Genomic DNA, 10,985 nt, shown 5'->3' with positions numbered 1-10,985 from the left:
ACCAAGGCCAGCCCCTTCCAATATCCTTTACAGAAGCACTTTAACTTAGATCCCCAAATTTTTCATGCATTCCTGCATAAAAATCCCCTACAATACAAACCTCCAGGAGAATCCTGGCGTAAAAGGAGATTCCATTTATCAAACCCACAGTAACTGCATTGAAATGCAGGTCTACGCACCTTTCTTCAGAATTTTCTTAATCATGGGTTCTGAGTCATTTTTGAAAGATAACTAGGCTGCCCCTAACAAGTCCAGACTACTTGGCAAGTGGTAATTAGTCTTCCATAAAGCTTCCCAGCAGCTGAGTAGGATTTTATCCAGATAGCTGGTCCCTGGACATTACACCCAGCTTCTGATTTATGTCTCCCCACTTCTTTTCCATGTTCTGAACCAAGAGCAGTAGTGTCCTTGTGAGGGCATCCTAAATCATTCCAGGGTGACACTTCTCTCCTACTCCATGTCCTCTGCCATGGAAGATCCCTTGCTGTTTTTTCCCAGTCGCCAATGAGGATCTGCAGTCCCTGCCCGGCACTGCTCATTGTGGGTTCTCAAGACAGAGGCGATGCTCTGGCGCACCTGGCGCAGGTGACCCTTGAGCCCGAGGAGGGACCGATGCTCTGAGCTGCCGCAGATACGGTGGCAATTGCGAGTGGTGCCGTTGCCTCATTGGGAACCCGAGCGGTGCCCACGGCGCTGCCTCCCCGGGCAGGGCTGTGCTCTCAGTGCCGCCGGGGCTGTCGAGCAGTCGCTTTCCACGTGTCTCGGGCTCCGGCTCCGTTCCCGCAGCCGCGCTCTCCCAAACACACTGACCCTTGCCCTTTGTCGGCCCGGCTGCAGGATTCCCTCGTCCCGGCTCCCCCTTTCCTGGTCCGGCTGCAGGAGCCCCTGCTTCCGGGCTCCCGACGCTGGGCTCTCCTCTCCCAGGGCTTTCCCAGTCTCCCTCCGCTCTACCCGGCTCACACCTCTCTCAGGCTCTCACCCCGTTCCCCAGTTCTCCCCCATCTCCTGGGCTGTAAGTAGTGCTTTTCTTCCTCTGCCAGGATCTCCCCCTCTCCCAATCACTCCTCCCTCTTCCACAATCTCCCCTCTCTCGCAGGCCTCTCTCCCCTCTCCCGGGATGTCCGTCTGTTCCCAGCCCACCCCATTACCCAGCCCGGAGCACAGTTCGGAGCTCGGAGCGCACCAGGGCTGCACCGGGGCCACAGCGGGGCCGTGTCAGCCCCGGCCCACGGGAGGAGCTGCAGCACCGCAGGCAGAGCGGCCCTGGCTGCGCCAGGAGCTGTGCCTGGGGAGGGGCTGTGGCATGTGGGAGCTCCTCCAGGCTCGCTCCGGACAAGAAGAGGTCAGACCTGTGCTCCCTTTGGACCTTCAAGGCGGTCGGATGTCTTGCAGCGAAGCCGGAGTGCTCGGGCCGTTCCGGTCGCTTCTTGTCCTCAACTCAGCAGGAAGATGCTTCCAAGTGTGGGTGAGAGGGATGTGTGAGCATCCAGCAGTCTGTGTCTGTGTGCCCGTGTCCCCGTGTCCTTGTGACCCTGTGTGTCAGAGCTTGGTGTGTTCACCCTGGTAGTAAATTCTTGGATATCATGAGTGGGAGTCTGGATTTACACCCAGGCTATTAAGTAAAGAAAACTTGGAGACATTTTTCTATGCGGTTCCTACAAAACAACTACATTTTCCGTGGAGGTTCTGTCATATTTTGAGTCCCCCCTGCTGCAATGGTGGGTTTATTTGCTGCTGGACTAGTGCTGAATATGAATAATTTTGAGTAATGTACTAGAAGAAAATGTTACCGAGATGTCGAATGCCGGACTACAACTAGAGAGCAGGACTGAAAGCACTGCTCAGCTTGCCACAACCCACACAGATGTGTTAGCCATAGTAGGCTGCAAGCCATGGCAAGAGTGAGTGGGACTTTGAAGAAGGAATGTAAGAGATAAATTGCCTGGTACGAGGTGCTTAGCATGCAGTTTTATGGGGAATCCTGCAAAGTACTACATGTATCCGGTTAGCTTAAAGCCAGGCATAGATTAAGGAATGTTCTTGAGTTACAAGTTAGCAACATAGCCTAGTTACACTAATATTATTAGTGCACTGTTTTTAGAAATAACTGAAAAAGTATATAAACTTTGCTTTGTGTATCAATAAACAGCTTCATAGTTTCCTGCAAGCACATCATGAAGACCCTGTCTCTTCGTTACAGGCGCAGTTGGTAAAATACTTTTTTGTTGCCACGTAGTAGTGACTTACAAAATGCTGTTTGCTTTAATTAATTCTCTGCGTTGGGGTTTAGTTTAGTTCAGTTTAGTTTTGGGACTTTTCTTTCCCAAAAGTTTATGAATAGCTAGCAGAGAGTTTTGAATAGGAAAATGCCCATTGTGGTACTCTAAATTAGAAAAGATGCCATGCAATAGTGGAAGCTGTAGTTCTTGTAGTAGTGTAAAAATGTCTTCAGTAATCAGTCACTTCTGTGTGGAAATATTCAATAATTAAAATATTAAGAATGAAATACTCTAAGTGTATAGACAATATATTATTAAAAATAATTGAAATTATAAAAAATATTTCTGAGTCTTGGAGTTGGTGCATCAAGCATCTCTATTGCTTGCTTCTAATTATTACTCTTTGCAATTTGGGGTTGCTTTTTTCTTCCAGCAGTGCTGTTGTTGTTGTTGAATCTCAACGTTTGAGTAAAATCTGTTTGCAGTCCTCTTTATGTTTTAGGCTGTAATAAATCTGAGTCACTGCCAGCAGGACTGAATTGTTCTTGTGAATGATGGTGTGAAAATGCTTAAGGGCAATCTCTGACACAAAGAGCTGCACTGTTTGCTGTTCTAGGCCCCATACTTAAATACTTGAGGTGGGTCTGTGCAAATGCAATCTCCTAACAATCCCTGTATAATATAGTGCTGGTTTATAGATGAATCCTTTGAAAAACAAACTTGAGATGTCATTCAGGAGATGCTTGAAAGGAAGAGATTTATAGTCTGTATTTTGACAAGATCTGTAGAGTGTTTTGGGAGGTGGGTAGATGGTGTTGTGCTGCGAGTCACAGCTATCCTTTACAGACCTTCAGTGTGGGTGAGCTTGCTGGATCAACGCCTGCCTCAGATGCAATGGTCATTCAGTTCTCGGGATTTTTCAGCAGTTTTGCTCATGTCACATGAAAATATCCCCATGGACAAGGTTCTACATTGAGGCTGAGTCATGGGAGATGGGGATTTGGCCCAAAATCTTTGCAGAGTTTCACTTTTTGTTCTATGCCAGAACTTGGTTCTGTGGTACCTGAACAAAACTTTTAAAGAAACAGCCTCTAACCAGTCTGGCTGTAAACAATTCCTTTTCCATGGCACTGCCCCTTACGCAGTAGGATCTGCACTGTCACTGTAAACCCTGAATATTCTGTCTTATAGTAAAGTCAGCAAAAAGAAGAAAGCCACGACCGTTCTCAGTTCGTATATATCTGAACATCGTATTTCTGGCCCTTCTAAGGTACACAGCCATTCATGGGATTACAGGTTAAACCCAACAAGCCAACACCTTAATACTGAGTGTGAAATACATAGGAATGTTAATGTGCAATGTTGTTCTGCCTTTACAGTATGCGCTTCTAAACCAATTTCATTTTCCTTTCTGAATAAAGGTTTTTTTTGTTGGTGGTGGAAGTGGTCATTAGGTTCGTGACTGGAGACTGAATTCATCGGAAGAAATTACTATTCATATCAGCTCTATATCCTAATCTAGATGAAGAAAAGTGCAGTGCCATTGTGACAGACAGGGTAAAGACTCCACAAGCAGCGAGGTTGTAAAGTCGGTATGTTTTATTCAGCACCGGGCGTGCGGGGGATCTCTCTGCTATAAATGTGCACATCCACCGTGGTGATTTACTTTGTCTTGCGACATAAAGATGTTACGTATTTAAGATAACTGTGACACAGCCTATACATACTTAGGACTTTTCTCCGAAAAGGTGGGTTTTATTAGCATGAGTAGAGGGCAATAATTTCCATAGTCCCAGCCTTTGGCTCCTCTTGGCTGTGTCTGCGCAGCAGCTTCTGGTGGTTGTGGGCCAGAAAGCTTCAGAGGAAGTAAGCTCCTCTTCTTCACACTGAACTTTTCACCTCTGTTCTTCACGCATGCTCCTTGGATCCTTTGCATTTCTCCAGAGCACAAAGCCACTTTTGGCTGGTTTGAGGCACTCCAGGCAGTTAATCCTTACTTCTACCAGGGACCAATCCTCCTCTCATCAGACCCCCTGTATCAATTGCTTCTTTCAAATATTCTTCTTGATGAAATGTACCAGCCCATTTGACTTGTGGAGCTTGGTTGGAGCTGATTTGAAGGTATGTACTCATTTCCCTGGCAAGGCTGGCACTTAATGCTGAAATCTGTGTTTAGACAAAAGGTAACCAAATGAAGGCTGAAGGCTGGAATTCCACAGGAAAAGCAAAGAAACTTAAAAGGTGTTTTTGGGAGTCATAAAAATTGTACACGTCAGTACAAACAGATTTCTGAACTCTCACTTTGCCTGTGGCTGTCCAATAATCTGATTTTCATCATTCTTCCAGCTGACGTGGCGTTGTCTGCCGCTTGCTGGAAGGACGTGCTGCCAGGCCTGACAGATCTCAAGAAGCTTTTGCTTCAGGCAAAAAAAGAGAAAGATTCTTTATTCTTTGGTACTGCAGCTGCACATGGAACAGGCAGCACCAGGTGCATTCCTCAGCAATACTTCCCATGATACACCTTTTCATGATACAGCTATGCAATGTGCTGGAATAACTTAAAATAGTATATGAGTTCCTGAGCTTGGGCAAGTGCTGGGGGGCTTCTTTGTGAGCTACACGCTTGAACAATAGCAGTGCTCCAACTGAAATTTTTGGGCAGTCTTTTTCTACTTCAGTTTGAGTCACTGTGACTAATTCTGCAGCCCTGGTTGTACGTGACCTGATTATGGAGAGATCATGTATTTTCTGCAAACTTGATGAGGGTAAACTGCTCCTCCAGCCTGGCCATTAATGAAGACATTCAAGAGTATCTGCCCCAGTATCAGCACCAGGGGTCAGAGCACTAATGACTTGCCTCCAGCTCTACTTTGTGCCACTGAGGACAATCCTTGGGGCCCAACCACCCATCCGTTTTTCAGTCTTCCTCCCTGGGCATTCTGATTGTTTGTATTTAGGGAAGTTGTAGGAGAGTCTCAAAGGCTTGGGTAAAGCTGGGGAGACATCACCCATTGCTCTACCCATATCGTGTCAATTTAGCTGTCCTATGAGAGGCATAAGATTGGTTAACCGTTTGTCCCCATCAACTTCTCCATTTGTTTGGAATAGTTTCCAGGATCACTTAGTCCATCACCTTTCCAGGGATGGAGGCAAGGCTGACTGACCTGCACTTTCCTGTATTGCCTTCTTACTGTCTTTGAAGACATCACTCTATTAGAGCAATTCTGGCTGTTTCTAGCTACTTAAAGTAACCAAAACCAGGAAAAAATAACCAGTAAGAAAAATTAACTCTAAATACAGTCTCTCAGATTCTTCTTTCTGCTACCATTCTATGTCACAAGAAAGATCTTGCTTTCCTTCCAGTAGTAGACAGCTGATTACAAAAACCCCACCAAGACAAAAGTCTCTTTTCGTGGAATATAGTTATGCCTATGTTTCAGAAGACACCTAACTTAGGTATTCTTTCAGGAGTAGAGATGAAAGGACTTCAGAGTTTCTAGAATTTTGATATTTTTGTTGTCTCTCACTCTTTTGAAAACTGTTGGAAAACAGTGAAGATGTAGTGCTTTTGAAGACCCCATTCTGAAGTTTTGTAAGCTTCTGTTACATATAAAAGTACCTACAAGAATTTTAGCAAACCTGCAGCACAGGTTCCTCACTTTAAAAACAAGGAAATGCCAGAATTCATTTGATCTTTATTTTTTTTTAATGTTGTGCTTCTGATTCCCATATATTTATGTGCATATGCATATTTTAGTATCATGGTCACACATTCCACTTTCTTGCAGATCCCAAAATGATCAGGGGTCAGAATAGCCAATGATGAACTAATTGGTATTCTTTTCCATCTCCTGTATTTAATAATAAACTCAGACACCACTGATCTTTTACGACATCCAAAACAATACTTGTATGCAAAATTTGCGGGGAAGATTTAACTACCGATTCCTGTGAATTTTCTCTTCTGTCCTTTTCCTTTCCCCTTTTCCCTCATTTCTTGCCTGACCTCAGAGCCTTTCCCCCTCCTCTCAGGCCCTCTTTTTGTTGCCGTGAAGCTCTCACCTGTGGGTTCCACAGCATGTGGCAGTACAAATATTCAAAGAGCAAACCCAAATTCTGGCTAAGAGCACAGACACTCCCTCATGCAGCTGGGCTTTCAGCTGCCAGGGCAGCATGCACAGAGGGAAGGGGGTGCAAGAGAGAACTGAGGATGCTGCCAGAGCAGCACTTGGGCAATCCAGCGTGAGAGTAGCTTACACTGCTGTTGAATCACATTGTAGGTGCCACAGGAGGCTGCTCTGCCATAGATCAGGGCTATGCCATCAATCCATACAGACTGGCAGAGGAAGCAGGCTCTTCTGCAGGGGATAGTGGGCTCCACCCATCCCAAAACTTTGCCAGTCTTGATGAAATCTCTCTTTGTCCTATTAATTTAACTTTAAGTGTAGTTTGAATTACAGAATGGAGGAGACATGAGACAATTTATTATAACCTGTAAACAAATCTCCATGGGGTTTTTATTAGACTTTTTTTTTTCAGTGAGTTGTGGTGTATTGGTTTGGTTTGGGATTTTTTGCATGTCTGTGAGGCTTAAATGTGTCCTAAAGTTCTTGTGCATTCTGGAGGCTCTACAGTACCCTCCGTGGCAATTTGCTTGGCTATACATGAGCTCAGAGACCAGCATGTGTCAACTCAGGCTGAGCACAAAGGAAGCACAGGAGCAGTCTGCAAGGTGCTCTGTAACAATAGGTACTTTTGGCTGTTATCCAGTGTGTAAGAACTACATACCCTCTGCCTCAGATTCTCCTCATATTGCACACTGTTCTTGTTCTGTATGATGCAGCTCTCTTCAATTCTCTTACACGGTATCTTCTCAAAAATTCACATGATGTTTGCTAAAAGAATTCTGCCCCAGCTGAAAAGCACAAGGTACACTATGCTCTGAGCAATAGCAGTAGATAAATGGACATACACACACTTCAGGGGCAGAAGTGGCATTAAATCTGACAATATGTAGGAGTAAAAACACAGAAATCCACAAATAGTTGCACAGCCCACACATCTCCACTAGGTTCTGCAGAATGGCATCAAACAACGCACAGGGATCCAGACCACGAACTGGTGCTGCACTTACTTGTCAGTGGGCAGAGCTGTGGGAGGCAGGAATTAAAGGAGATTTTGGACCAGGAAGAAGAAAGGGAAAGACAGCTTCCAGCTGGAGACAGACTAGAACTGCTCTGCTGACCCAAGCAGAACAGGGAACAAGTTGCAAATTAGTTGGAAAAAAGAGTTTTGTCAAAGGAAACCAGGCTATCTGGGCATTGGTGTTCTTTCAACAACACACAGAGTTTAGAGCTGGAATATACATCAGATATAAATATTCCTGAAAAGTCTGAGAAAAAATCCTTTACCTCTGGTTGTTTCCTCATATATTTCCATGTAGGAATGATAAACCTGCACAGCTACATGTGTCATTAAGAAGGATACTCTGTAGATTCTCACATTAAGACTTGCATAATTATCTCTGATATTTCCTAAAAATTGAAAGATTTTTTGTCTCCTTTTGTGTCTTCAAAACTTCCAAAATGTAATGAAATTCTCTTTTTAAAATGAAGATTGCTGCGTGCCAAAGCAAGCTATGATTTACTTACTCATAATCACCTTTTCCCTGTCTGTTAGAGGCACTGATGCATTAATTAGTTATCCAAACTTGAAACAGTTCATGAGTGACTCTGACAATAAAATCAATGAGCCAATTTCAATGGAATTCACGTCCTCTGCCACCTAAAACAGAAAGACTTTGTTTACTACATGTCAGAATTAAGTCTTGATACCTAACAAATGGGAAAAGAATGAAATATACTGACTAGATTACCATGTTTCAAGGGATCATTGCATTTTAGTCTTATTTGACCAAATTAGTGATCCAGGAGAGAATGGACTGGTCAATTATAATAGAGAAAGTAGATGAAGAACATGTCTAGGTGTGGTGCAAAAATTAAGCATGTTGTTTTCAAGTTGGGAAGTGATACTGTATCAGGTGATTTTAACAAAACATTACTAAATTCATGATCTTCAAACAAACACATTGGCAACAAATAGCATGACAGAAGGAAGGCATGGGGTTTTCAGGAGTGCGCAAATCAAGCACTTCATTCTGGATCACTATGGAATCTCCATTAAGCAAAAATACTAAGTGGAGGGCTCTTCACCCACTTAATATTTTACTAAAACTCAGTGAAACATACTTTTTTGGAGTGTAAAAACTTTGATGTGGAAAACAGGAGTGTGCTGAGAGATTTTTAAGTCAGGACCAAAGACTGGTCAGATTTTTAAGTCTGGCCCCCTGTTAAAAATCAGAGTCTAAAACTTTTCAAATTAAATGACCCTGGATGAGGTAGGAAACACAAGTCCTTCCCTTGAACATTTAATGGTTTCTTCTAGCTCATTCCTGAAAAAGGTAGGCAAAGAAGACCCCACAGGAATCAACGGAGCAGCAGGGTACATCCCTAGAAGGCAGCTGTAGCTCTGCAATAACTTGGGAATTAGAGAGACATCAGTGAGCCAATTTTGAGTCAAACTATTAGTGAAGAAGCCTGTCCCAAAGAGATGACAGCTTTTCTTAAGGAAGTTGAGCAGCAGGATATCATGGCACATGTGGCTGGCAGGTATAAAGGAAACAGGGTGGGAAATTTGTGAAAATTCATTCTGAGATTCACTGATCACAGCAGGATGAAGAACCCATTTTATCAGACTCTGGGCCTCAGTAAGGAATGAAGAAGCCTCTGTTTCTTATATTAGGCCCTGTTGTCCATTGTCAGGTGGTAGCAGCTGCTCAGCAGAAGGCTCTGCTTTAACTTCAGCTCATCACACCTGGGGGCAGCCCTAGAAGTGCTCCACACCTCAGCTGGTGCCAGAGCACAGGGACACCCAGACACCCTCTTTAGACCCTTGTGTGCCATAAACTAAAGGCATCTCCCCAAACCAAGCTATCCAATTCAGCACTTACCACAGAATATGTCACTGCCAAGGAAGTCAGCATGTAAGAATTCAGAGAAAAATGTGCACTTCCCATAGCAGTAAAATTCTTCACTTCTTGCATTCACAGCTAGCAGAGCTCTCACACAACTTGTTTTTCCTCTGAAATGTAAGGAAGGACTTGGTTCAAATGAACCGTGCTGCTTCCTCCAAAAGATACCAAATTATGGCAATAATACATGCAAAGTCATATTTATTTAAGGCAGGCCACTGGTATGTAAAATAAGGATGGTTTACATGTAGCATCATGTACACATAAAATAGCAATCAAAAATTTTTCTTATATTCATGAAAAATATGTTTTGTACTCCCAGGAAGTACATAGTCAAATAAAGCCAAACTCAGATACAAATGCTTTCCTCACCATGAAAATGGCCAAACAAAGAATAGCTGCCAGTGATACATTTCCTACGGCCCTGTTTGCCCCAGGTGTGGATACAACCAGCGTCTGAGCTGCTCAGATCATTCCGGCCCGTTGATCCGAGCCTGTCCCAGAGTGTCACCAACAAGGGCATGGAAGTTCAGCATCCCGTGCTCTATGCCCTGTGCTCCTCTCTGGGCTCCTGAGAGCTCCTCCAGGGACAGGATAAACCCCCGCCAGTGGGGACCAGCTCCTGCTGTGTCACCAGGCAGCCTCGGATGGTGCTGGGGCAGCAGCCCATGCAGGGCTCGCTCAGCGTCAGCCCCGGGCACTGTGGGCAGTGCTGCATTCTCAGCAAAGCTCTGCTGCAGGCTTTGCAGAAGTGTGGGTGATCTGTTGGATTGATCCCTGCAATCCCCAAATTCAGAGCCCGCAGCAAATTCCAGCTGGCTGTGAGTGATCTTCCCATTTGTCCCATGGCCTTTTTGGGAATGCTGCCAAGGAGCCTGATGTCTCTTCTCCCCACCTGGAGGCATCAGCACATGCCAGGGACCTGTCAGTGGCACCAGGGTTAATCACAGTTCCTAGACTACTGCAAACAGGGTGGTGTCAAAACATGCATTCGCTAATTCCTCTGTGCTAATGCCTGTGCCCAGCAGGAAGAGTGCAACATCTGTGAAAAGCTCCTGCACATCCACAGCAGTCTCAGTATCTGTGTTGGTAGAAGCATTGCAGAAAAGTGTGCTTGTGAATCCTCAGCCAGTCTGATAAGCCTTTCAAGGGTTTCAATCGATCAATCAATTGATCAATCAATCAATAATTTTATGGTTTTAAAAAAAAAGAAATTAGAGGGAGCATTTAAAACAATTAAATTACATAACTTTCATATATCCCAAATTATTATTATCATGAGAATTGTGGAGGAGACAAATTCCTCACAAACTAGCACAGCTGTCTTTAGAGAAACACCTTACAGGTAATGTTACAACATAACCAATAATTCATGTTTTCCTTGCAGGTTGCATTAAACACAGCCTACAAACATGTGTAACAGGAAATCATTGTAGGCAGAGTTCTTAGGTAACCAACTGCAGCAAAGGCCTGTTGTACCTGTCTCTGTAGCTCTCTTACCTCGTGTCTCATTCTTCAAGTTGCAATAAACAGCTGAATGCTCCCAGCGACTCTGAGTCCTTCCTCTTATCATCCTGAATGGATGGGCAAAAGTGGCATTAAACAATACAAACAACTCTTCCATTCTATCATAACTTAAACCTCAGAAGTTTGGATTTTGTGTCTTGCAGGGCAAGCGGATGCACCAAACACACAGAAGAACATGATTTGAGATGATGCTGTTTGGTTTGGTAAGC

The sequence above is a fragment of the Cinclus cinclus genome, chromosome Z (assembly GCF_963662255.1).
Source record: "Cinclus cinclus chromosome Z, bCinCin1.1, whole genome shotgun sequence".
Taxonomy (NCBI): Eukaryota; Metazoa; Chordata; class Aves; order Passeriformes; family Cinclidae; genus Cinclus; species Cinclus cinclus.
Note: the sequence above shows the minus strand (reverse complement) of the source record.